Source organism: Alligator mississippiensis, chromosome 1 (genome assembly GCF_030867095.1).
Source record: "Alligator mississippiensis isolate rAllMis1 chromosome 1, rAllMis1, whole genome shotgun sequence".
Taxonomy (NCBI): domain Eukaryota; kingdom Metazoa; phylum Chordata; order Crocodylia; family Alligatoridae; genus Alligator; species Alligator mississippiensis.
This window is the reverse complement of record NC_081824.1, coordinates 301247074-301270776: the sequence shown is the minus strand read 5'-3', so window position 1 is coordinate 301270776 and position 23703 is coordinate 301247074. Positions and strand designations below refer to the sequence as shown.

The 23703-nt window shown below is 43.8% G+C and overlaps 1 protein-coding gene across 4 annotated transcripts in view; it reads left to right on the top strand.

The window, feature by feature from the left end:
- The window catches only part of LOC106738022 (CD276 antigen homolog), a 49366-nt gene that overhangs the window by 7205 nt on the left and 18458 nt on the right, over positions 1-23703 (top strand). For 3 of the 4 annotated variants that reach the window (XM_019487215.2, XM_019487214.2, XM_019487211.2), the window contains exon 2: positions 11514-11666. The exons of the other annotated variant lie outside the window; for it this stretch is intronic. The gene's annotated coding sequence lies outside the window, so the exon portion shown is untranslated. The remainder of the gene's footprint in view (positions 1-11513; positions 11667-23703) is intronic. 4 annotated transcript variants of the gene reach the window in all.

Here is a 23703-nt window from a genome sequence, read left to right as displayed (position 1 = left end):
TGCAATTTGGTACATTCAACCTGCATTATACCAATGAAAAATCTGCTTTGGATATCAGTGGGAGCTTTACAAGGTGATGAAGAGCAGAACATGGTCTTAACCTAGTGGCAAAAGGCCTCTCTCTGCTCCTTGTGAAGTCAGTGGAAGTTTTACTCTGAATTTCATTGGCCAGTTCATTTCAAGGCCAGCACTATCTGCCTCTTGGGGAAGGGGAGACAACAAACTCACTTACCCCAACCTAGTCACTTGATCTCAGGAGGGAAGAACTTACTATATTGTTACTTTCAGCACGAATTATTAGAAATACACTTATTTTAGGGCTATAGCCCACTCTGCCCCTTTATTCGATTCTCTCTTCCTTTATTCCACAAGTCTCTCTCTTTCATCTGCATTTCCTCCTCTGTAGCATCTGCCAATTCACACCATCATAGGCCAACTTTTACACCCACCCCTTTCCCATACAAACTGCTAAAAGTGATCCACACTGAAAAAGTACTGCCAACATCCAAGCATTGGGCTTCAGAGGCAACACCTAATGAGACTAATGAAGGTAAGGAAAAGGCATGCCTTTAAGTCATTCTTTCAGGCTGCCCAGTTCAGGAAAGCAGCTTTGTACCAGCAGCAGTCACTCATATTTGGCATTTTGCTCATGCAGTCAGAATTAGAAACCCATTTCTTTGTTATTGAAATCTTAGCTTACCACAATATTTGAATACGCCTGCAACTCCACTGACAGACAAAGAAAGGCTGAGGGATCTGGGACTCTTCAGCCAGAAAAAAAGAAGGCTGAGAGGGAACTCAGTAGCAGCTTACCACTACATCAGAAACATGCATCAAGGGCTTGGTGAACAACAGTTCACCAGGGCACCCTTGGGGAAAACCAGAAGTAATGGTCACAAACTCCTGGAAGACCGTTTCTGGCTCAACATTAGGAAAAACTTCTTCACAACTAGAGTGTCAAGACTGTGGAATAAGCTCCCTCCAGAGGTTGTGCAATCGCCTACCCTGGAAATCTTCAAGAGGAGACTGGACCATCACCTTGCTGGGGTCATCTGACCCCCAGTTACCTTTCCTGCTTGGCACAGGGGGCTGGACCTGATGATCTTCCGAGGTCCCTTCCAGCCCCTTACAATCTATGAATCTATGACATGCCAGCACATTTGACACCCCTAGCTTAAGAGAGGTAGTTAGACATGTTAGTCTGAAGTCAGGCAGAAAGTAGGGAAGGGTTCAGGAAGCCATGAGCTTTTATAGGCAGCAACCTACTTCTTTCTTCCTGTCTATTCACAGCATCTAAAGAAAGAGCTTTATATAGAAAGGAAAGGGATACAGGGGCACTGCTAAGAGAGGTAGAGTGGGTTGACTGAATCAGCTGAGATGAACAAGGCAGTTAACAGAGAGGGACACTGGAGTTAACAGCAAATAGAGGTAGCAGGATAAGGATCCATAGTCCCTTTTGAGACCATCAGGTCTGGGGATGATTTCTTGTTGCACAATTTTATATTCAGGTTGTTTTTTAAAAGTTCTTTTGTTTAAGGGCAGCTATGCTGAGGTTACCAGCATTGTTGTTCCTCACCCTTCCCTACAATCACTTTCCCTTCTATATAAAACCCTTTCTTTCTGCCAGACCATTCATAGCATCTGACTTAGCAGGTCTACAAGAACCTGTGCCTCTCTGAACCAGGTAGTCTCTGCCCTGTCTTCTGTCTGATATAATAGCTATTCTGCTGAGAAGTGCTTTGTCTTCTTATGGCCCAATAAATTAAACCCATACTGGTTAGACCAAAATCAGACAGTTCCAGACATGAAGGATTTGCTTATGGACCCTATTTATTTAACAATGTAAATTTCTAGAATACATGTAATCCCACTGCACTTTAGCCACAGATTTTTCCAAATAACCTTCTAGTTCCAAATAACTTAGGAAGCTCTACAACTATGACAGCTTATACTGGCACAGCACAGTAAGCCATATGGCTAACATCCTGGAACAGACTATTTTGACCAAAAAAGTGCTGCTTTGAAAATAAGAGTTTAACTAAGCATCTAACTCACATGGGTCATCTTCTAGATCCTGCCAACTGCAAATTCATGAGTGCATTGATATGCTCTGTGTTGGTGGCGTTCCACATCCATGTCTTCTGTACAGCTCTCCCCCTCCTAAAGCACTACACGAGAGCATAATAAAAATGTAGATGAATAAACAAGATAGCGATAGCAGGAAGTTCTGTTTGTATACACGCATATGATTTGGAAACAATTAAGATTGAATATGTTTCAAATTTTTTTTTCCCCCAAGTGTTTTAACTGCTATATCGCAGGGTAATAATATATTAATTGAACAGTGCTGACGTTAAAGAAAAGAAAGTCCGTGTCTAACAGATGTGTGAAACTAAAGAGATTTCACCTAGCAGGAATTCACTTGTGCTTTTTATTTGGTTTTAGTCTTGGCTATTTAAACAGTTTCAATTTGTATTTTGTTTTGAATTGGAATGAAATTTTTTTTAAAAAAAACACTATGCACACTTCAAGAAATGTGCATATGAAGCCAACAGCTTTTGATGGGCTGTGGATTAAAAACTCAGCTTTAAATCAAATGCAGTGCAGAAAAAGTAGCTTGACCAAGGGCCTTAATCAATAAGCTGAACAAATGTTAATCAGCTTAATGTTGTTCAGTTTAGTGGAACAGTTGCACCTTAACTCAAAAAAACCCATCTTTGACTGCCCTTCATCTACAGAGTTGTGACTTGTCACTAGAGGCTTGGTGAGCAGAGGCATGTCCAAGAGCTAGGGGCAGGACCTGCATGTTGCTAGAGCTCCAGGGAACCCAATGATTTTTTTCCTCCAGAGCCTGCACTGCTCCAACCTGGGCTGCCAGCCAACCAGGCACCACTGGAGCTTCAAAAAGGATTGGGCCCCTCAGAGTTCAGGCAGCACCCAGCTGGCCAGCAGCCAGCTGTTGATGGCGAGCTTCGAAGTTGATGGAAGAATAGCAAGATCCTTCCCCCCAGGATCTGGACATATGCCCCAGTGAGGCTAGATGGCTGGAGCAGGGTGAAGCTCAGCAGCTGCAGCACTGCAACTCAAGGCTGGCTCCCACTGACCCCACACTCCACCAAGCTGTGCAGGCAGTGGATGTGGTTGGTAGGTACCTGATGCCCCTGAACCCCCTGTAGCAGCCTTGCAATTCTGGGCATGGCGGACGGGGCTGCCTGTTCAGCTTGGGGCTGTACAGAGCAGGCGAAGAGGCTGCACCACTCCCCCCTGCCTCCCAAGCCCAGTGGGGGTGGGAACTCCTGTCCCTGTACATCCTTCCCCGCCCCCCCCACTAAGGGGTTCAGGCACCTGCCAACCATGGTCACTGTTGGGTAAGCCAGGCAGGGGAAACCAGCAGCTGGACCCTGCACAGCCCAGTGGAGTGCAGGCCATGCTGCAGCTGCCAAACTCCACCCTGCTCCAGCCACCCGCCATGCCCACGGCATGTGTCCAAGTCCCAGGGCTGCAAGCGCCAGGCAGGAGACACGTTACTGTGGAGCACAGGACTGGGTGCCGTTTCACCTGCAGGTCAGGGAGAGAGGAGAGCACCAGTCTGCCACCCCTGCATGCACTGCGGCCTGAGTCTGGCCTGGGCATTAAAGCAGCAAGCCAATCTGGGAGGTACTGCAGCTGCTAGGTGCTTTAGGGCTGCAGTGCTAGCTCTGCCCAGTGTGAACAGCAAGGAAGAAGCACCATTCCAGCCCCACTGCGTCCCAGCATACCCATCCTGAACTCAAGCAGAACCACTGTATCCTGGGATGCTGGAAGACTTCAACTTGGGTGGAATAGCTGCAGAAAGTGGCTACACCTTAATAGAACAGAAGCAAAATCAGGTGGACTAGAAATAATCCTGTCCTGGAGTGACATAACTGTAAGTCAAATAATGAGTGCTTTAAGCCACTTAAAAGGTATTAATGTGCAGCCAATCCAGCGGCTGAGAGCTCCAAAAGCCACCTAAAATTACCATGCAACAATGCCCCTAGATTTAGTTGGAGACAGACTCTCTGACTGAAATGGTTAAAGAACCTTAGTGACTCTTTTGATTTAACTAATATCCTGTGTATCATTTTCTAATGAAACCTAAACCCAGCTACGTGTTCCATGTAGTTATTTTTTTCAGAGCTTCCCTGACCAGCCTTTATTTTCCTCTTATGGAAAAGTCACACATCGTCTGAATTATGTGTTTTCTCTTCCAATTTCCCTTCCTGGGCAGCTGGCAAGACTCTACATACTGAGCTGGAGAAGGCAGGAGTCAAACTTGCTTCTCTCAAGTCATTGCCTGAGTTGGTTATCTGCACAGTCCAAATCTGTATCATAGATTTGGATTTCCAATTCTCTCCTGCCCACCGTGGGAATGGAATCTTCCGATTTCAGCATGGTGAAAACCTGTGGTTTCTCCTGCCCAATATTACACAGCACCACATGGTGAAAGTCCTGAAACAAAGTTGCGTTTCTGTAGACAGGAGCTTGACTTGGCAAGATCTCTTTTGGCATAGTTCCTCATAAGATGGAAGAATTAATTGCTGCTGTGTGAAATATTTTTGAGCTGTGCCTAAGAAAACTTGTGCTACCACGTCCATGGAACACAGTCTTATTCAGCTTTAGACAGAGGGAAGAATAACCAGAAATAACAATGCATTCTGTCTTCCTTGCATCTTTTTTAAGCACGGGTATCAGCAATACATGTTTGTAGCTTTACTAACAGGCATTTTCTGCAACTGAATACCCACGTTCCTCCACAGCTAAGGACATTCATTTGCAAACTCTCAAATTCAGTACAAAACTGAGAGCAGAATCCACAGGAAACAACAGATGCTGTTGTCAACAAACACTGGTATGTTCCCAAACCACAGATGTTATTTTAAAAAACCTTCTGTTCTTGTTCTAATTATGACAGATGCCTTTTACCCAAAGTGTTATTGCTCTCCTCTTTTCCTCAATGATCAAAGGAACAGCTCCCTTCTAGTGCAGGTGTATCATCACATATATCTACACGAGCTTCAGCAGACATACCCTTCAGGCCTCTTCCACTTACGGATGTCAGGCCTCATTGTGCTGGGCTGTGTGAAGTCTGTACTTGGGGCTCCAGAATAATAAGTGTTTTGTAATAGTAATAAATTGTTTGCATGAGCCAAGGCCAAAATCATTCCCACCAGGCGAGATTTTAATGATTTGCAGAGAAAGAGGGAGGCAGGACTGTTGCGTCGGAAGCAGTGAAATCTTCCTCCATCACCCTCTCACCAGCTGTAACCAGGCTGTGCTCTGTCTCAACCATGTTCCCATGGTCCTCTGCCCATGAAAGAGAGATTCACAGGGAGTGCAGGGTTTCTGTTGAAGAAGGAAAGTTTGAGAAGTAGCTGTGACAAGATGAAGCAAGTCCATGAGGCAGAAGGTGGCAAGTCATTTTGTCCATGGTTCAAATAAGGGATGGATCAAGGATTTCCCAAAGGGAGGTGCAGGAGCAGCAAACCACATGGCAGGGGTAGCTGCCCCACCCTGCTTCCAGCTTCTCCTTTCCCCACCAATGTGGGCAGACTGATCCACAAGAGCCTCTGAAGACTTTAAGTCCCTAAAGTAGGTGAAAATCTCCCCTTCCTTCTCAGAGGCAGCTCTCCTCCTCTCCACACACTCCCCTACCTGCACCAGAGCCAGCCAGACTGAGCATGGGCTAGGCTCAGCTGGGGAGGGGACAGCAGCAACAGTGCAGCGAGAGAGTAGGTCCCCCCCCACCCTGCCAGGTCCTGGAGTAGGCATTGCAACTATCCTTGTCCTGAGCTGAGCCCAGCCCCCACACCACAGGCAGGTAGGGCACTGGTGCTTCCTTGGCCCAGGGACAGCAGGGAAAGACAGGCAGAGTGGGGAGGGCAGAAAAGGGGCAAGGAGAGAGCTGGCCTTTGAGCAGGAAGGGGAAAGGAAGAGGGATTCTCATATGCTATGGGAACTTTAAAAAGTCCCTGGAGACTCCCATGTAATGTTCTAATCCAACCAGGCGGTATACAGCAGCAGCTCTGCACTCCCTCTGAAACCTCCCTTGGTTCAGATGCTATTCAAACACTGATTGTAATATAATTGTGCATTTCTACTGCTACAAAAGGGATAGGGGAGAAAAGAGGGCATTAGTTGCATTTATTATGGAAGAGTGGATCCTCAGAGAAGTTATACACTGGGGCCCCAATTCAGCAAAGCATTTAAAGCAAGCACTTGAAGGCCATCCTCTTCAGCCAGAACAAGTCTTAAACCCACTTTAAGCACATGCTTAAGTCCCATTTGAGTCAATGGAATAACACAGGCCTTAAATGAAGCCCAAGATCTAAGTTCTTTGCTAAATTAGGGCCTGAATAAGGCTGTAATATTGCCAAACAAAAACAAAATGTTTTTAATAAACATCTGTTAGGAAACAGCTCAAAGCTAGAGTGTTCTTGCATACTTTTATAGGGAACACATTTATATTCTTTTCGGTTCAACCATCTGGATCCCATCCAAGTGAGAAATCTTTCAGTTAGTCTAAGTGATTTGGGGTGGTGACAGCTATGTATAGGAAAAGATGTATTCCACTCCAACTACTGCACACATTGCTCTTTTAAACATAAGGACAGAGGTATAAATAGCACTTCCAGCTGTAACTCCACTTCCAAGTGGAGTCAAACAAGTGGGCAGGGATGCTGTTGAGCACTGGAGAGCTTGGAGCGAGGACTGCAGGATACCATTTGTGCCCCCTCTAAATTGACACCCAGCTCACCCTCCACCTTAGTTACAAAGGAGCCTCCCCACTTTGTATAGACCAGCTGCCCATATGTGGTTCAGTTCAGGTGCAGTATAGCATCCACACAGCTGATAAAAATCTGTGCAGCTCCATTCATTTACAGCTTGAAGAGGTTAGAGAAAGGGTCACCCACTGGCCTCTGCTGAGGCTCTGACCTATTCTTCTGAGTCCAAACATTCTGCCTCAGAAACCACACAAGCCATCCCTGACAGCCACAAGCCACAATAACAAACACTCCTGAGTGAACTGTGGCCAACCAACTCCAGCTCAAAAGAAAGGGGGGAAAAGTTACCATGCTTCTACAATGATTGAGAGAGAGAGAGTGTGCACAAGCACGCTGGAGCCAGCTACATTGTTCACAGTTTGCAGGAAAGACATGCCCAGAGCACACTGTTAAAAAAAAAACTCACTCTAGAAACATTTTCTGGGAAGAGTCAGATGATAAATTGAAGAGCCAACCAGTTGTGGCTCTTGGGGGCCAACACCCCAGTACCACTTCTATAGACAACATATTCTAGGCAATTCCATGTCTTCACCCAAAATGAAGCATGTCATTTACATGCATTACATTTATTGCACAACACACTATAAAATTGTTTCTCCTTGTTCCCAGTTAGGTATCTCTGGTGACTCAAAGGAGAAAAATTGGCTTACCCTGTTACCGAGTTTCCCACAGCAAAGGGAAAATCCCCAGCTATAACTAATCCCCAGCTATGTCCCTCGGGCTGTTCTAATATATGCCAAGGACTGCAATAATCCCTGGCTGGCCCCAGAATCTGAGCAGCCACCGAAAAAAAAAAATAGCTCAAAGACACTTTTCCCCCTGCATCTTGAGCTGCAGCTCAACTCTGCTCTGAAGTGGAAGCCAGTCTCGAAGAACTCCATCTCTCTTCACTTACTACCATCATTCTTCCCTGAACACCTTTATGTAGCTTGGGTGTAGGTTGTAGCCATGTTGGTCTAAGGACATAGGCAGACAAGGTTCTTTGGGTAAATCTAGTATCTCTTAGACCGACTTCATGTAGGTTGGAAGAGGTGATCAGCATGTGACAGTATTAGAATCACTTCCCACAGCAAAGTGTGAAGTAAACAGATTACCCCATTTTAACTCACAAGCAACCTTGCTTTTAACCACAGGTTAAATGCATGCACATAGGTATTTGCCACACTAACAGTTCACGCCCTAGCTTCCCTCGTCATAAATCATACCTGGAACAAGACCCTAAGCAGCCAAGTGGGATCCTGGGCAAAGGATTCAAACAATAAACCATGTACAAGCGGCAGCACGCCAGCCCAGTCTGTGGAAGTGTTTACACAATAAGGAGTAGAGCTCATGGACTAATTTGTAAGAGGTAATCTGGAGGCATCTGCACCAGATAGTGTTTCTTAGTTATCTTTGAGTGTTGTATGTAACTTGATGTGTTGCACTTAAGATAGGTGGCAAGTCAGCCAGTGTCTAGAAGAGTGATTCTCAATCATGGTGCCAAGACACCTTGGGGTGCCACCAAATCCTTTGAAGGATGCTGTGGGAAGTGTAAGGAGATAAGCAGATAAGGGTAAGCTCAGGCTTCCCCTGCCTTGCTGCTCCCTCATCCCCATTACCCAACCCCTCTGCAAGGAGATAACCATTGTAATAAATTAGATTTTGAAATGGGGTGCTGATGAATACAGAAAAAAAAGTTATGGAGTACTTTGAGTCTAAAAAGGTTGTGAATGACTGACTGGCCTAGAACAACACAGGAATTACAGCACAGCTGATCAGCTGTCAGCTGTATATTTATGCAAAGTCTCTTGCCTTGTTAGCAAAGCCTGCTAACTACAATGACTCTGAATTTCATTACAGAGGAGGAACTTGATGTTCTTAATTTATGCTCCTCAGGTCCACATATTATCTCCCAAGGGGTTTTGGAGCGCTCTAAAAATTAGATACAAACACTTCACCCTGACACTGCAGCCTGTCTCAGGGTGGCAGCCAGTAAACAAACTCATGACAAGACAGCACAGGCATTGTCGATGTCAAATGAAGGAATATCTTATCCAATTATTAAGCACTTTGCAGTTAAGTGCCTTTAATGTGAGAATCTCAAAGTACTTTCCTTCTATGAAACAGGCAGATGTCATTATCATCTGACAAGCAGACAAACTGAGGTGCAGAAGTTAAGTGACCTACAATCACACAAAATCCTCTTTCCACTCCAAATAAAACACAGCAAGTTTTAGGCAAGTGAAGGCTACTTCTCCCATAGAAGTAGACCTACCTGAGACTCGTGAAAAACACTAGTGCTTTTAAGTACTGGAATCTGCCAAAACAAACAAACAAACAACTGGGACAAATTCTCAAAAGAGTCATGAAGTTTGTATTTAAGAAAACAAATATCAATCTTTTCCATAAATTACTGATTTTGGTAATTTTTAGTAAGCTTCATGGGGTTTTCAAATTCTTTGCTGAATCTGGGCCTTAATTGCCAAAAGCATGCATAATTTACCTCTCAATCCAACACTTTCAGTCTGATATTCTGATGCTAGCACACTACTGTTGAACCAGCAGTAAAAACATGATGTGGTTTTGGCTATCTACAGAACGCTGCAGTAAGAGTTCAGACCCAAGGAGGCAAGGCACAGTTCTCAAAGCCATCTGAGTTTCCATTCATTTAACGGAGACTGTGCAAAACACTATTGCGCACCTCTACCAGATTATGAAAGCAAGCAATTTAAATAAATTAAAATTTTAAGAAGTAAATTAAATAAAGTAAAAATCAAGTAATAGAGTGCTTCACAAGGCAACTCCCATTGACATCAATGAGGCCACCACTTTCTGAAGTTATTAACATTTGCATAAGTAAGCTTTTGCAGGACTGAGGTGCTAATAACTGAAGCCCTACCTTACAGCTTGATAAATTCCTTAAAAACAAGCAAGGGTAGCCAGGGGAAGGGGAAATTTCCAATTAGTCTAATTCATCCCTCAGGCATTTTGATTGCACTTACCATGTGCTGGAAATCAAACAAGAACCCTAGTAGAATATCACAAAGTTTGCATATTATTGACTTTGCCCTGTAAAAGGGGCTAGACCTAGAGCCAGAATCTCTCCCAGACAAGGGAGTACTGGACATCACAGTGGGAGTTTCTGTACACACCAGCAGTTCCCAACCTGTGGTACACGTAGCACCAGTGATACACAGACCACCTGTCAGTGGTACATGTTAACAGACTAATTATAATTACTTAATGAGACACAAATTTGCTGGTGGTATTTAAGGTTGTGCCATTTTTAAGTTGGTGGTGCGCAACCTGTCAGAGTTTGGGAACCACTGGCCTACACCATGTCGGCAGCAGGTTTCGGGGAGAGCCCCTACCAACCCAAGTCAAAAGTTCCTTAGTGAAACCTCTCCAGACTCCTCTCCAGAACGCACTCCTTCTTAGGTGGGCCAGACGCACTCAGCTCTGCACTTCCTGAAACCAGCTGCTGATATGAAGTAGACAGAGCCCTAGCAGTTGCAAGCCTTATCAGGAATTTTTATTTGAGACACGTTACTCCCCTAAGCATTGGCTTGGACCAGTTGGAAATACAGCGCATTACCAGTTTGAAGGAGAATAGAAATAAAAGATTTAAACCTACCATCAGGGTGGAAAGGTGTTTCTGTAGATCTCAGCAGAAGCCCACTTGACCTCTGTTGTTTTTTGGTGGCATTACGTGAGCAAAACCACATCTTTTCATACTGCTCCATTTTATTTCGAGTCACTGCTTGCTCTCTTTCATGTTGCCTACTGATTTCTGGAGTTGCAAGGATGTGTTTGGTATCTTTACTACTTTTTGCTTTAAACAGAGCGATCAAATTTGTAAATCCTACTTCTTATAAAAGGGTCACTCCGAGATAATTCAGGCCTCCCTTTCCACAGCTCTACAAATGCATGCTGAGCCTAATATTATAATTGGGCATGGGCCTCAAAGCAAAGGCTACCAATTGTACCAAGTATTGGAGTGATTCAGACTGCTTGAACTATAAGGAGGTTCAAGACCATACTAGAAGCCTCCTCCACTCTGCAGCCTCTATGGCGTTTCACCTGTTAGTTGGCAATAGTGTATGTTTTTATAAGCACAAGAGAAGATGCAGATACATTTACAGTAGACTCATTGCAACCAGACCTTTCACCCATTTGGTTAAGGGACGTGTCCAGCAAAAGAAAGAAACTGAAGCCAGTATTTTGCCCTTCTCTCAGTAAAACTTGGTCAGCATGTTAAAGGAGTAGAAAATCTCCAAGTGACTACTGCATACTTCCTGTCAGATGTTATGAAACAGAGACTGCATCCAAAAAAGACAGTATTGTCTTTTGACTAGATTGCTGTCAGATGACAGCAGTCTGTCACAGACACAATAAAGTTTCCCTTCCATTTCCTAAGAAAGTCCCAAAGAATTTCCCTTTTTTCCCCGGTAACCAGGCTTTAAACAAGATATGGATCTGAGAGTACAAAGTAGAATTTTTTTTTCCTCTTCCCTTCTTTGGCCTGATAACATTTGCCAAGGGGGTTTTGTAGTCTAGTAGATAATTTTAGCATCAAGCTTGTCTGAAGGCATACTTGTTTAATGGATAATTAAGTGACATTTTAATGGCATTACACCTTCACAAAGGCAAGTTACAAGATCTGCAAGCTAATTGCAATGAAATAGAAGCAGACATTTGCCTTAATGAATGTTGTTCTGACATCAATTGCAGGAAGACGCACAGGCCTGTGCCAGAACACTTTAACCTCCCTGGACACTCCATCACGGACCTGAGGGTGGCCATTTTCAGGCAGCAAACCTTTACAAACTGACTCATACAGGAAACTGAGGAACAAGAAATCATCCACAGACTGGATTATGTTAAGTATGTTTTAAACAAGGACTATGGATTCTTATCCCATTACCCATAGTAGCTTATGACCCTTGTTGCTTGCAGATTTCTTTCTGCTGGCACTCCCTCCCTACCCACTCCTTGCCCCCCTTCCACTTTTGTATTCAATTTTTTCTCTCCTTATGCACAGCTATGTGTACATCCTTTCACCGCATCTGATGAAGTAAGCTTCAGCTCAAGAAAGCTTATATTATACATGTACTTTAGTTAGTCTGTAAGGCACAAATCTAGCCTGCCTTCTATTTGTCCCAATAGCCACCATGAAATGCTCACAGTTGGAATGAATTTGTAACATCAAATTGTGTCATTAGAGGCATCTACTGTCCTTCTTTCCTCATGCATGTGAATCTAGAGAAGTAATTCCATTTACCCCATTGTACAGATCCCAGATTTACACTGGTGTGATATTATTTGCCCTATATAACTACAAGGCTTGGCTGGAACACAACATATTAAAAAAACAAGTGGAGTCAAAGTTTCTGCAACCCCTGTAATATTCAAATGATACCTACAACTAGATGTGGCCTCTCTCCACCCCAAACGTATTTGCTGAAAAGAGGAATTTCAAGGGAGCAAAAAATATTTACATATTAAGGTCAAATTAACAAATAGTTTCAACTGAAGAAGAAAAAGCTTTCAAAACAAAATGTCAGTATTTTCAGAGATGGGGAGGGAAGAGGGGAAAATAAATGAAACACGCTGACCTATTTTTTAAACAATTTCTCACTTACATTGACCCAAACTAAAGAAAAAAAAATTAAACAAAGTATTTCAAAGTTGATTCTACACATTTTCAATTTTGCTGAAAAACCCCCCAAAAAATTCTGGTTTCAGTTAAACCTGAACCCAATTTCCCTTTTCAATGTTTGCTGTTTGGCCACCAGGCCAAAAAATACTGCAACTAGAACAGGCTGATTAATGTATGTGGTTTCTCCAAGCAGACAAAAATCCCAAGTAGGTCATTTTTCTGAAAACTAGCTAGCCATCTTCAAACTAATATTGGCATTGGTGTAGTTCAGTTGTGCTATAACATGCAACTGGACATGTGAGTTGGAGAAGGAAGGTAGAAATATCATTAATGCAAGTTTTAGGATTGTCATAAATTCTAAGTAGGATAAAATTAAGAAAGTTACTTCAAGTATATATAGCTTCTAACCTTTTGAGGAACAGAAAAAATAAGGCTCTCTTCTGCAAGCATTTAAGCTTGTGTGCAACTTTGCTCTCATAAACAGTCCTGTTGAATCACATGGTTCTTCCCTTTTCAATTCGAGTTAGGCCCAGGCTTAAGCATTTGCAGAGCAGAAGAAAGTAGGACTGGAAAAAACCTTGCAGGTTCATCTAGCAACTAGATTCTACTCCAACCCCCTGCTCAAGAGAGGAGCATCCCTGACTAAACCATCTGCCTAACCTGCTCTTGAACACTTCCAAGGATGGAAATTGCATAATTTCTCTATGTAGCCTGGTCTGATGCTTGACTAGCCTCATAATCAGAAAGTTCCTCCTAATCTCTAACCTAAAATTTCCCCTGTTGCAGCTTAGGACCGTGGCTTCTAGTCCTGTCTGCCATGGCCACAGAAGAAAGCCTGACACCCTTCAAGTATTTGAAGACTGTTATCCTATTCCCTGTCAGTCTTCTCTTCAGACTAGATAAGCCTAGCTCTTTCAAGCCTTTCCTCATAAGTCATGCTTCCCAATCCTCTAATCATTTTTGTTCCTCAGTGCTGAACTCTTTCTGAACTGTCCACATCCTTCTTGAAGTGTAGGGCCAAAACTGGACACCATACCCCAGGAGAGGCCTCACCAGTGCTGCAAGAGAACAGAAAAATCCCTTCCCTTGATTTGCAAGTGACACTCCCATTAGTACAACCCAGTATGCTGTTGGCTTTTTTGGCAACAAGAGCATACTGTTGGCTTATATTCAGCTGATAGTCTACTGTAAACCCCAGGCCCTTCTCTGCAGTACTGCAGTCTAGCCACTCATTCCCCAGTCTGTATTTGTGCATGCAGTTATTTTGTCCTCAGTGCAGGACCTTGCACTTGTCCTGGCTGAATTTTATCCGGTTGACTACAGACCATATTTCTCCAGTCTATCCAGGTCATTCTAGATACTAGCTCTACCCTTTGGAGCGTCTGCAACTTCACCCAACTTAGTGTCATCTACAAATTTGTTAAGCATGCACTCATTTCCATTGTACAAATTATTAATGAAGATATTAAATAATAAACTCAGGACAGACCCCTTGGTAACCCCACTTGATACCTCCTGACATTGAGCCACTGATGACTACTCACTGAACATGATGATCCAACCAGTTATATATCCATCTTACAGTATTTTGGTCTAGTCTGCATGTCCTTAGTTTGTTAATGAGCAAGTCATGGGAGATAGTGTCAAAAAGCTTTGCTGAAGTCAAGGTATATCATTCAAGACTTTATTTAGTTACTTAGTGGTAAAACACTTCATGTAGCCCCACGCGAAGTTCCCCTAACAGTCTAAGTTAAACCAACATACCGATTCCTGCAGAAGTTTCGGCATGAGAACATAAGTCCCATTCTGGGACTGAGCAATGTTTCATCTAGTCCACTGGCTGTAGTAGATGCTTTTGAAAGAAATTATATGACCTGGGCACCTTCATCATAATCCATTTCCTGTCATACCTTCCCAGCCATCAGCCATCATTGGTTTAGGGATGCTACAGGATATGTTGTCAGACTGTTCTATTTAATAACTTCCAATGGGCCTGTTCTCCATAAATTTATTTAATCCATTTTTTAACCTGGTGATATGGTTTGCCCTTACAACCACCTGTAGCAACAAGTTCTACAAGTTCTACAGGTGCCATGTAAGAAAGTGTTGCATTCTTTTGTTTTAAACCTGCTCTTGTTAACTTTGGTGGTTGCCCCCTAATTCTTGTATTCTGGGACTTAATTAATAAAACTTCCCTATTCATTTTAGCCACATCCTGCATCATCCCCCACCCCTGCCTTCTTTCCAAACAGAAGAGTCCTAGCCTGTTTAGTCATTCCTGGTACAACAGTTTTTCCTACACCCTTGATCATCTTGGTTGCTCTTCTCTGTACCTTTACTAAAATCCCTTACATTCCAAGATGCACAGTATTCAGGATGTGACATAATTAGGTTTTCCATTTTGTTTCTAATTTGCTTCTTAATGATGCCCAGTATTTCATTGGCTTTTTGGTTGCCAATGTTTAATGGTAGCTAGTTCTCTAAAAACCATCAACTTAGTTACTCCAAGGTCTCTTTCCTGAACCACAATGGCTAGTTCAGAACCCAGCATTGTGTAAGCATAATTGAGATTATTTCTCTCCCATATCCAAAAAACAACTATAACCATTATAAACGTTGAAGTTCCTCTGCACCTTGTTTTGCACTCAATTGGTTTTGTGAAGCCTTTCTGGAACCTCTCACCATCCGCTTGAGACTTCATTGCTCAATATAATTTAGCATGGTCTGCAAATTTAGAGATATCACTGTGTATTCCATTTTCCAGGTCATTCATAAAATGCTGGACAAAACTGGGACCAGCACAGATCCCCATTACTGATCTTTCTCCATCCTAAAAAGTGATAATTTAGCCCAGGAGTAGGCAATAATTTGGGCTGGAGGGCCACTTAAGGAGTTTCAGTGAGCTGTTGTGGGCCGGGGCGGGGAGGGAGGACAGGAGCAGTTGATCCTACCCAGTCCCAGGCCTGCCCACCCTACACCTACCACCAGGGACACAGAATAAGGCAGGGGACAAGGTCTCCATGGAAACTAGTCCAGCACCCCTGCAGGCAGGGCATGCTTGGCCAGGCAGATGGGATGGGGCCACAAGCAGGTGGGGCTGGGCCCAGGCCCGGGATTGCTGGGCAGTGACAGTGCAGGGCCAGGGCCACGAGCTGCTCCCCACACGTCCCTGCAATAGGAGCTGGTTCCACCAGCAGGGACATGCAGGGAGTGAATTGCGGCTGTGCCTTGGGCCCTGGCCCTGCACTATCACCACCCCTGCCCAACTGTCCTGCTCTCCGTCCACCCACAGCCGTATCCCACCCACTTACCCAAGCGCGTCCCGACTGCAGGGGTCCCAGGCCATTCTCCATGGAGACCCTGCCCACCTGCCTGTTCCTTCTGGCACTCCCAGCAATGGGTGTGGGGGGGACTGGCAGCAGCAGCCAGGTAGAGCAAGCTGCTACTGTGGGGGCTGCTGGGAAACCAAGTCCAGCCACTGAGCCACTCTCAGCCCACTCCATGCCCAGGGATGCCAGGATTGGCCAAATGCACCATGGCCCACACTACTTCCTATGCTTGGGCCAGGCAGGGCTGAGGGACCAACCATGGACCAGACAGAATCCCTTGGCAGGCCAAATCTTGCGTATGCCTGATTTAGCCCTACCCTTTGTTTCCTATCTTATAAATAGCTTTGGATCCCTACACGGGCAACTGGTGCCTCCCAAGTCTGGGGGGACACCAAGATTGCAGACAGGGGGAGTTCCTTCAGTGACCAATCGCCAAGCCCAGAACCACCAGCAGCAAAACCGGCGAAAACAGAAGTACACTTCTGGCGGCACTTCCGGTTTCCCAGCTGGTGCTTCCAGGGGGTGCACGACCAATCTCAGGGGGTGCATGTGCACCCCCTATGCGTCGCCAATGGCATCCCTAAAAGGACCTTCCCTGCAATCCTGTAGCCACTCAGTTTCATTTTGGGGTGTTTTTGTGTTGTTGGTTTGAGGTTGGGGTTTTTTTTGGGGGTGGGGGGGGGAGATTAAGACCTTTTGGGGAGGGACCTCATAAAAAAAAATATTTTTTTTTTTAAATCCAAATAGACTATATCTACTGGATCCCCTATGCCCACATCCTTGTTAACACCCATAAAGAACTTTTTCATATTAAGGGGAAATAAAATAAAAAAAAGTTCTTGGAAGGCATTCCCCTTCATTTTTCTAGGAAAAAAAAAAATAAAAGAGCAATTCCAGTGTAAGAAATATAGAATGTGTGGAACAGATGAGGCAGGGACAGCGGAAACTCTTAGGGGAAGAGAAGGGAATCAAAAGAAAAGAGGAACTGTTTTCTGGGTTGCCAGAGACAGACACCACAACGGAACAGAGTTCACTTCTGGTTTCTCTTGAAAGTTTCATAAAGAGGCATAAATAAGACTATCCCACATAATAAGCATCAGGATCCAAGTCTAACCTAACAGGCATGAGACAGGGTTTGGGAGAAACTATGTGGTGGAATTCTATTTGCAAGATGATTTTTTGCAGGGCCCAATTAAACATTAAGGCTCCATGGCTTTCAGAAACCTAGAATGATTTCTATCAGAAGTGTACTGGTAGCTGGTTTGAGAACACACTAACCTATACCTCTTATGCCACATGAAGTTGTTCAAAAGTAGTTTCTCTCTAAAGGAACAGAGAAAAGGGACTTCTTACCATGTTTTTTCTATAACAGATAGCAAATCTAGGAGTTATGTGCCAGATGTAGCAAGTCTGCTTAAATGTATACTGGTGTGTGTGTATATATAATAAAAATATATGAAATGTATTAAAATATACTATAGTTTATATATATATTAGTGTGTGCGTGCACTATAAAATGGACAGAACCCCATTTTAAAATGATTTAGCCACTGCTCATTAAAGGTAAAGAATCAAGTTAACCTTGGAGACAGAAGTCCAGGACAGGCAACAGCAGCTTAAGGTCCCCTATACACTTCTATTCTCAGAGAGAAAGAGCAGTTTGGTATCCATGCCCCTTTAAGCATTTGCATTTCACTTGAAATCCTCTACAAATGGCATTTACACAGTGATTGTCACTAACTCTGGGTGTATTGAAAATTGCACCCAGACCAAACATTTTACAGAAGTGACTGAATAGCCCTGACAGCAGCAACATTTGGTCACCACCAGTCAAGGCTGCCTTACAAAAAGACTGTCATATTTGGACAGAAATTACACAAAGAAATGGGTGTGCGCACAGCTGGGGACACAGAAAGTTACTCAGAGAATTTCAAAATATAACAAACCCTCACTCAGAAAACCAAAGAGCATGACCCAGGAGCTAGAACAGGATGATCTCTGTGAAGCATCATCAGCTCTAGGATTTGCTTTACCCTCACTTTGGTTTGACCCACCTAGATTTTGTTATCCCGAGTGCAAACCATTTTCCCTAGTTTTAGGGACTGATGTGCAAAACATCAAATAGGAGTTTTAAAAGCAGGGAGAAGTTTATTATAAGGTTGAAAGGAAGAGTAAATCTGAGTTGTCTACAACCCTGCCAAAAAAAAAGTAGTCAGTGCATGTGATAGGCTCTGTAATAGCTTTGGAATCTGTGCAGAATATAGTTTACTGCTACTTAGTTATTCCTTTTCAGTTAAACATCCGCTTTACCACACTGATGTCTGAAATAGTCTCCCTTATGAGTGACCTTTTAGAGACAGAATATGGTCCAGACAGCTTGGACCACAAGTAAGTAACTGGAAATTCCAAGAGCATGGGGAAGTCCAGCAAGCACCTCCACTTACTCCATATAATTGGCTATGTTCAGAACAGAAGTTCGAACAAATTATGCCAGCTGGGTACCTTCAGAGCTTAGCATAACACCCCTTTACAAGGCTACTGAAAACCAGAGCAAATTTACAGACTTGAAACTTCAGCAGATTATGTCGAAAGTTAAATTAGCTTCTGGGACTGTGGGAAAGAACAGCATAGGAGCACAAGCCCATCCATCCCACAGATGCGCCAAGCTCTGCTATAGTATACACGAAGATTCAGTCCCCAATCTGGAGTTGACCTGTCAGCTGGTTACATTCTATAGCAGTGATTCTGAGTCAGGATGCCATGAGCTCTGGGGTGCCATCCAATATTAGCATTGTTATGTGTCCAAACATCTATATATGGTTCACAAGAAAAACCTAGAGGCTGGACCCAGACGTGCAGGCACATGTAGTTTGTGGCACCGCAGACCTCTTTGTGGCACTACAAACTTCATGCCCAGCACATTAAAATGTGACCTACACTGCAAATTTGCAATGCAAGGCCAAAATTTGCTACCAGAAAACCCCAATAGCAAAAAAACCTTGCAAAAGAGTGGCGTGGTACATGCCACAGGAGCACTTGCTGGCAGACATGGAGGTTCAGTCCTCTAGGGAGATGCTCTGCCAGCAGCCAAAGTATCACCCCTCTTCTAGCTCCACCCCAGCTCCTTCAGCGCACAGCCATTTCCCCAAAGTAGGGCATTTTGCTCCACACCAGAACCCACGTACAAAGGTGTGTACAATGGCAAAAAGCAGCGGCATACATTTGTGCTGCTGCTATTTTTGCTACGGTAAACACATGCCCTTGTATGTGGGAAACACACTCAGAGACTGCAAATAGGAATCCATAGTGTTAACAGCCATCTGACCTGCTGTGGTCTGAGTCCTTGGCAACCAAGGAACTGCTCCGTTACTTTTCTATAGTAAAAAATACAAGCAAAAGCTAAGAGCTGACATTTTTTGAACTGTGCCTCGAGTCTAACAAGGTTGACAATCACCCATTTCTAGCATGCAGCTCAAGACAGCAGAGATCACTCTGAAACAGGATGCATCCATAGCAGCTTGTTTGCCAAGGCTCTCAGTAGCTGAAAAAATTGCACTGTGCGATAGGTAGAATAAATAAAGCAATACCTCCCAAAGCCCTGCCCACAACCTGGAAGTCCCCAGAAAGTTACCTCCAGATTAGTTAATCACATTTACTCCATGCTCTCTTTTTTTCTTTAAAGACAGTACGATCTCCTATCCTTTTGGATTTTGCCCACTGTGTCCTTCACATGAGGCGCACCTGGGCCAACTTGAACTGTTGCAAAAGCCACTCAAAGTGAATTTATCATTACCCTTATAGGTCCTCTGCATAGAAGAGAAGGCTGGGAATATTGCCAGGTTTCAGTATAAATTACTGAATCATCAGAGCTCTCTCCAAGAGGCTAGATGTTGAGCTCTATTTGTGCATTCAGCTTTCATGTTCCTCTGTTTAGATATCAAGGTAGAATGATTGCACAGATGAGGCAAGCAGAGGGGTTTGGGAACCAAAACTAAATGTCTTTTCTCCATCATGTTAACTGGAGTGTAGAAGTTCAGCATCTAAATCTTGATGTTAAAATTAGGAGAGAAAGAAGTACCTCAATAAGCCAAGCTGAATATTTTACTTACCTTTCTTTTTTTCCCTTTTTTTTTTTTTTTAGTGGAAAAAGGTGGACAAATGTGTATGGTTCGAGAAATCTGTCCCCCTTTCCCTTTATTTGATTTTTTGGGTACCAGGTAAACTTTAAATGCTGTAGTAATGCTTTTCCATTTACTAAATTAGAACAAAAAGCCTCCCTCCAGTTACATGATATGGTAATACAAGAGACTGACTTGCCTTTATGCTTCCTTGAAAATGCCACCCAATTTTTAACGCTGTGTTTAAAAAGTCTCAAAATTCCTTTATCAAGCTAAAACAAAGAAAACATTGTTCCATTTTGCAATTTTAAGAAACATTAAGAGGAAGGGGAACAAGGGACTTAAAGCCAAAAGTGTGTTTGTTACATTTTATGTGACGTTTCAGAAACAAGTAGAAACAAGTAGGAAACTTCCATTGTAAATCTTGTCTAATTACATAAAAAATACTAACTACCTGAAATATTCTCCTAAACCTGCTCTAGGCAAGAAAGTGACACCATCTTAACTCAAGATGTTATTTTAAATTGATTTAATGAAACCCCCTTACTTAGAAACTTATTCCAAAGACTAATTATGGTTTTTGCCTTGGTCTAACCTTCATGAGTTTCTCTAAGCTACAAAGACTGAATCAAAAGCAAAGGGAACTCGGTCACCAGGAGAGGAGAAAGGGGAAGTGGGGAGGAGGCAAATGCCTGCACTGGCCAAGCCAGAAGGCTCAGGGTGCCCTGCACATCTCTCATTTCCCAGCGTGCAGATCAGCCCAGGACAGCTGAGCAGGCCCATCCTCAGCTGGCTGTCAGGCACATGCCCCACAACCCCATGCAGTCACCAGACCCTCCCCTGTACCTCACCCTAACTGGGTGGCATGGCAGCCGGGGGGGGCAGCTGGCAAGGGTGGAAAGCAGAGCCCTCTTGATCTGGCAGATGGGGTCTGCATACTTCAGGAAGCTCTGCAACACAGCCTGCCCCCAACCCTGCAGACTGGTTCAATGATAGTCTGCATTTTCCTCACCCATGCCTTAGAGGAAATATTGCAGCGCTCCCCACTTGCTGGCCCCCATGTGCCCTGCCAGCTGGGCTGAGAAGCAGAGGCTTTGCTGCCTCTGGACTGTAACAGCCTGGGGGCAGGAACAGCTGGCTCACTAACCTGCCTGCCCTGTGAGGCAGGGTTAGCAGGGAGCTGGAAAGCATCCTGGGATGCTAAGGGACTGTGAGATAACTTGAGTTGGGTGGGAATCTGGAACAGAAGTTTGATAGACTCTTTTAACCTAAACTGATTAAGTCTGATACTAGATTGTTCCAGCTCTATCTTAAACCAGGTCCCACCATTTTGCAATTGGCCTGCATGCACTGAACTTCTGTTCTGTTACAGGTTTAAACCAGTTTCCAATCATTTATATCAGTTTACATGTTACTAGTGTCCCTGGCCAAAATGTCTTCTTTCAATTTAACTGATCTACAAAACTATTTAAAATTAAAATGAAACTGGAATAAATATGGTTTACACAAAAATAAAAAGATCCATGCATCAGTTTGCACTGTCATAGTTGAAACAGTGCAAAGCCAATTTAAGTTTAAAAAAGTAAGAACTAGAAAGTACCTTTAGATAGGCAACTAGATTACAAAGTGATAGATACCTTTCATGTGCTTATGCTTGAGTAGGCCATAGGGGATGGAAAGCCAGGGCTAACAGGGCTTAGTACTCCCAAATGTGACTCCACTGTTTCAATACCACTGCCATGCCTTGCCACCACAGCACCATGCCCAGCACCCCTGCTGCATGCTGGCCCCTCAACGGCCCTCCAGGAGGAAGTGGTGGCCCTGGACTACCCTGCACTGGCCCCCACGCCCCCAGCCCCAAATAATATTTTCTCCTGCCACCACTGGAGAAAGCTTGCATTAGGAGGCTCCTTCTCTCTCATGAATATGGATAAACAAAATTGGGGAAAAGTCCCAAGAAGACTTTTCACAGAAGCAAACCTATTAGAGCTGTAAAGATTCAGAAAAAAGATAGCAAAAGCCCAGGCCTTAGAAATACACTGCCTTTGCATTACATGGCATGATAAATGGAAAGGTTGCCAAGTTTCAAAACACACTGAAGTCATCAGGCTTTGGAAAAGTGCCTAGTGAAAAGGAAAAAAAAAATGGCAACTGTTAAAACAGTACTATCTCCTGTAGACTATACAGTTGTATCCTTTCTAGCAGATCTTTATTTGTTCTCAGGAGTCTGTTTTCCCACCTACTACTACCCTTTTGCAGGCACTTGCCCCCATGTAAAGTCCCTCCATAGGCATAGAATCACCACCATCCTTGGTCTGACCTCCAGTGGTTTGGTGCCTTTACCAAGATAACGTGGGGGGAAGAAAGGGCAAAATGCTCAGGGAACATTGTCCTTGTATTATTTTACATATAAGGGAAGGCCATAGCATTCACAAACAGGAAGGAAGGCACAAGGATCCACCTATAAACATGCACAATAAGACATCAAGATGGTTACAAACAAGGGTCTAGGTCCACATACCCAGGATGGGGCTTAGGGAGAAAGGAATCCAGTCAGGAAAGCTGCTCAGCCCATACCTAACATCGACTTGCTTCCCCCATAACAAAACACGAACAAATGAGCACTTGTATTCAGTGATTGGTAACAAGTTACTCATGCTGGGCATGAAGAGTTTTTCCAAGGTTGAGGAAAGAAGCTGCTTCATCCTCTCAGTGCTTTCTGAGCTCCCCAGCTTACTTTGCCTTAAAGAAGGTGTCACAATCCCTAATTTAACCACTAGCATTTTGCTTCAGCTTGAAATGTTCTGTACCAAGAAACTGTTAGTTTCCCATGAGTCAGCTTTCTCTGCAACCCAGCCTATTGTCATGCAGGAGGGGTGGTGTAAAGTAAGTCAAAAAAGATTCGCGGATGGAATCAATCCCACCCTGCCTCTGAAAGATGAAAAAGCTTCTCTCTCATAATTTGCCTGGGCTCTTTCTACTGCTGGCTTCTGCCTTCAGATCAGCCCAAGCAGCCACAAGATTCAGGACAAAACATTGCAATATTGAAGACTATATTCCAAGTACTAATGAAATTATGCATAGTTAGGGTTAGCAAAACAGAGGAGGGAGAATGGTAAAATCAGGCCGCTCTTACAACTCATCTTTGGAGCACAAGTACAAGAATACCAGTACCGTTTGTTCACTACTTCTTTGGGGGTTTACTCTAAGGCCATATCTACTCTTGGAAGTTGCATGCATAATTCACCAGCAGCAGCAGATGACAGTGTAGTTTGTGGCAGGCTTTGGCCCCATGTCATTGACTCACCAGTATCTGCTCCACAGCCCTCCCTGCCCTAGTACCACTGAAGAACTACTATGTTTCTAACATTTGCTCCTCCTTGAATCATAAAGGTTTGGGGGGAAGTGCAACAATCTTGAGAAATGAGGATTGGTTCAATTTAACCATTATAAAAAGGGGAGGGGGAGGAGAAAGGGGAATATACTAGGGAGTTTGCTTAAACTGAAGCAGTCCATGCAGCTTTAACTGCACCTGCAGATGTGCAGCTGGTTCAGTGCTTGGCAGAGTCATTTAGTCCGAGCAGTGCACTAAACGTGGTGGTTAAACTCTAATCCCAGGTGGATGTCTCGTAGGCAGCACCATTATGGGCTGATGATCCACGCTTGAGCCTCTGGAGAGTTGTGAATCTTCCCCATCCTATATGGCACTAAAAGGTTAAAACTTCATTTTATTTGCAAGGGAAAGAGAGGAATCAAAACATAGTAGTATAGCAAATTATGATAACAAGAATTTCCTTCTCTCTCCTTTGGCTTAA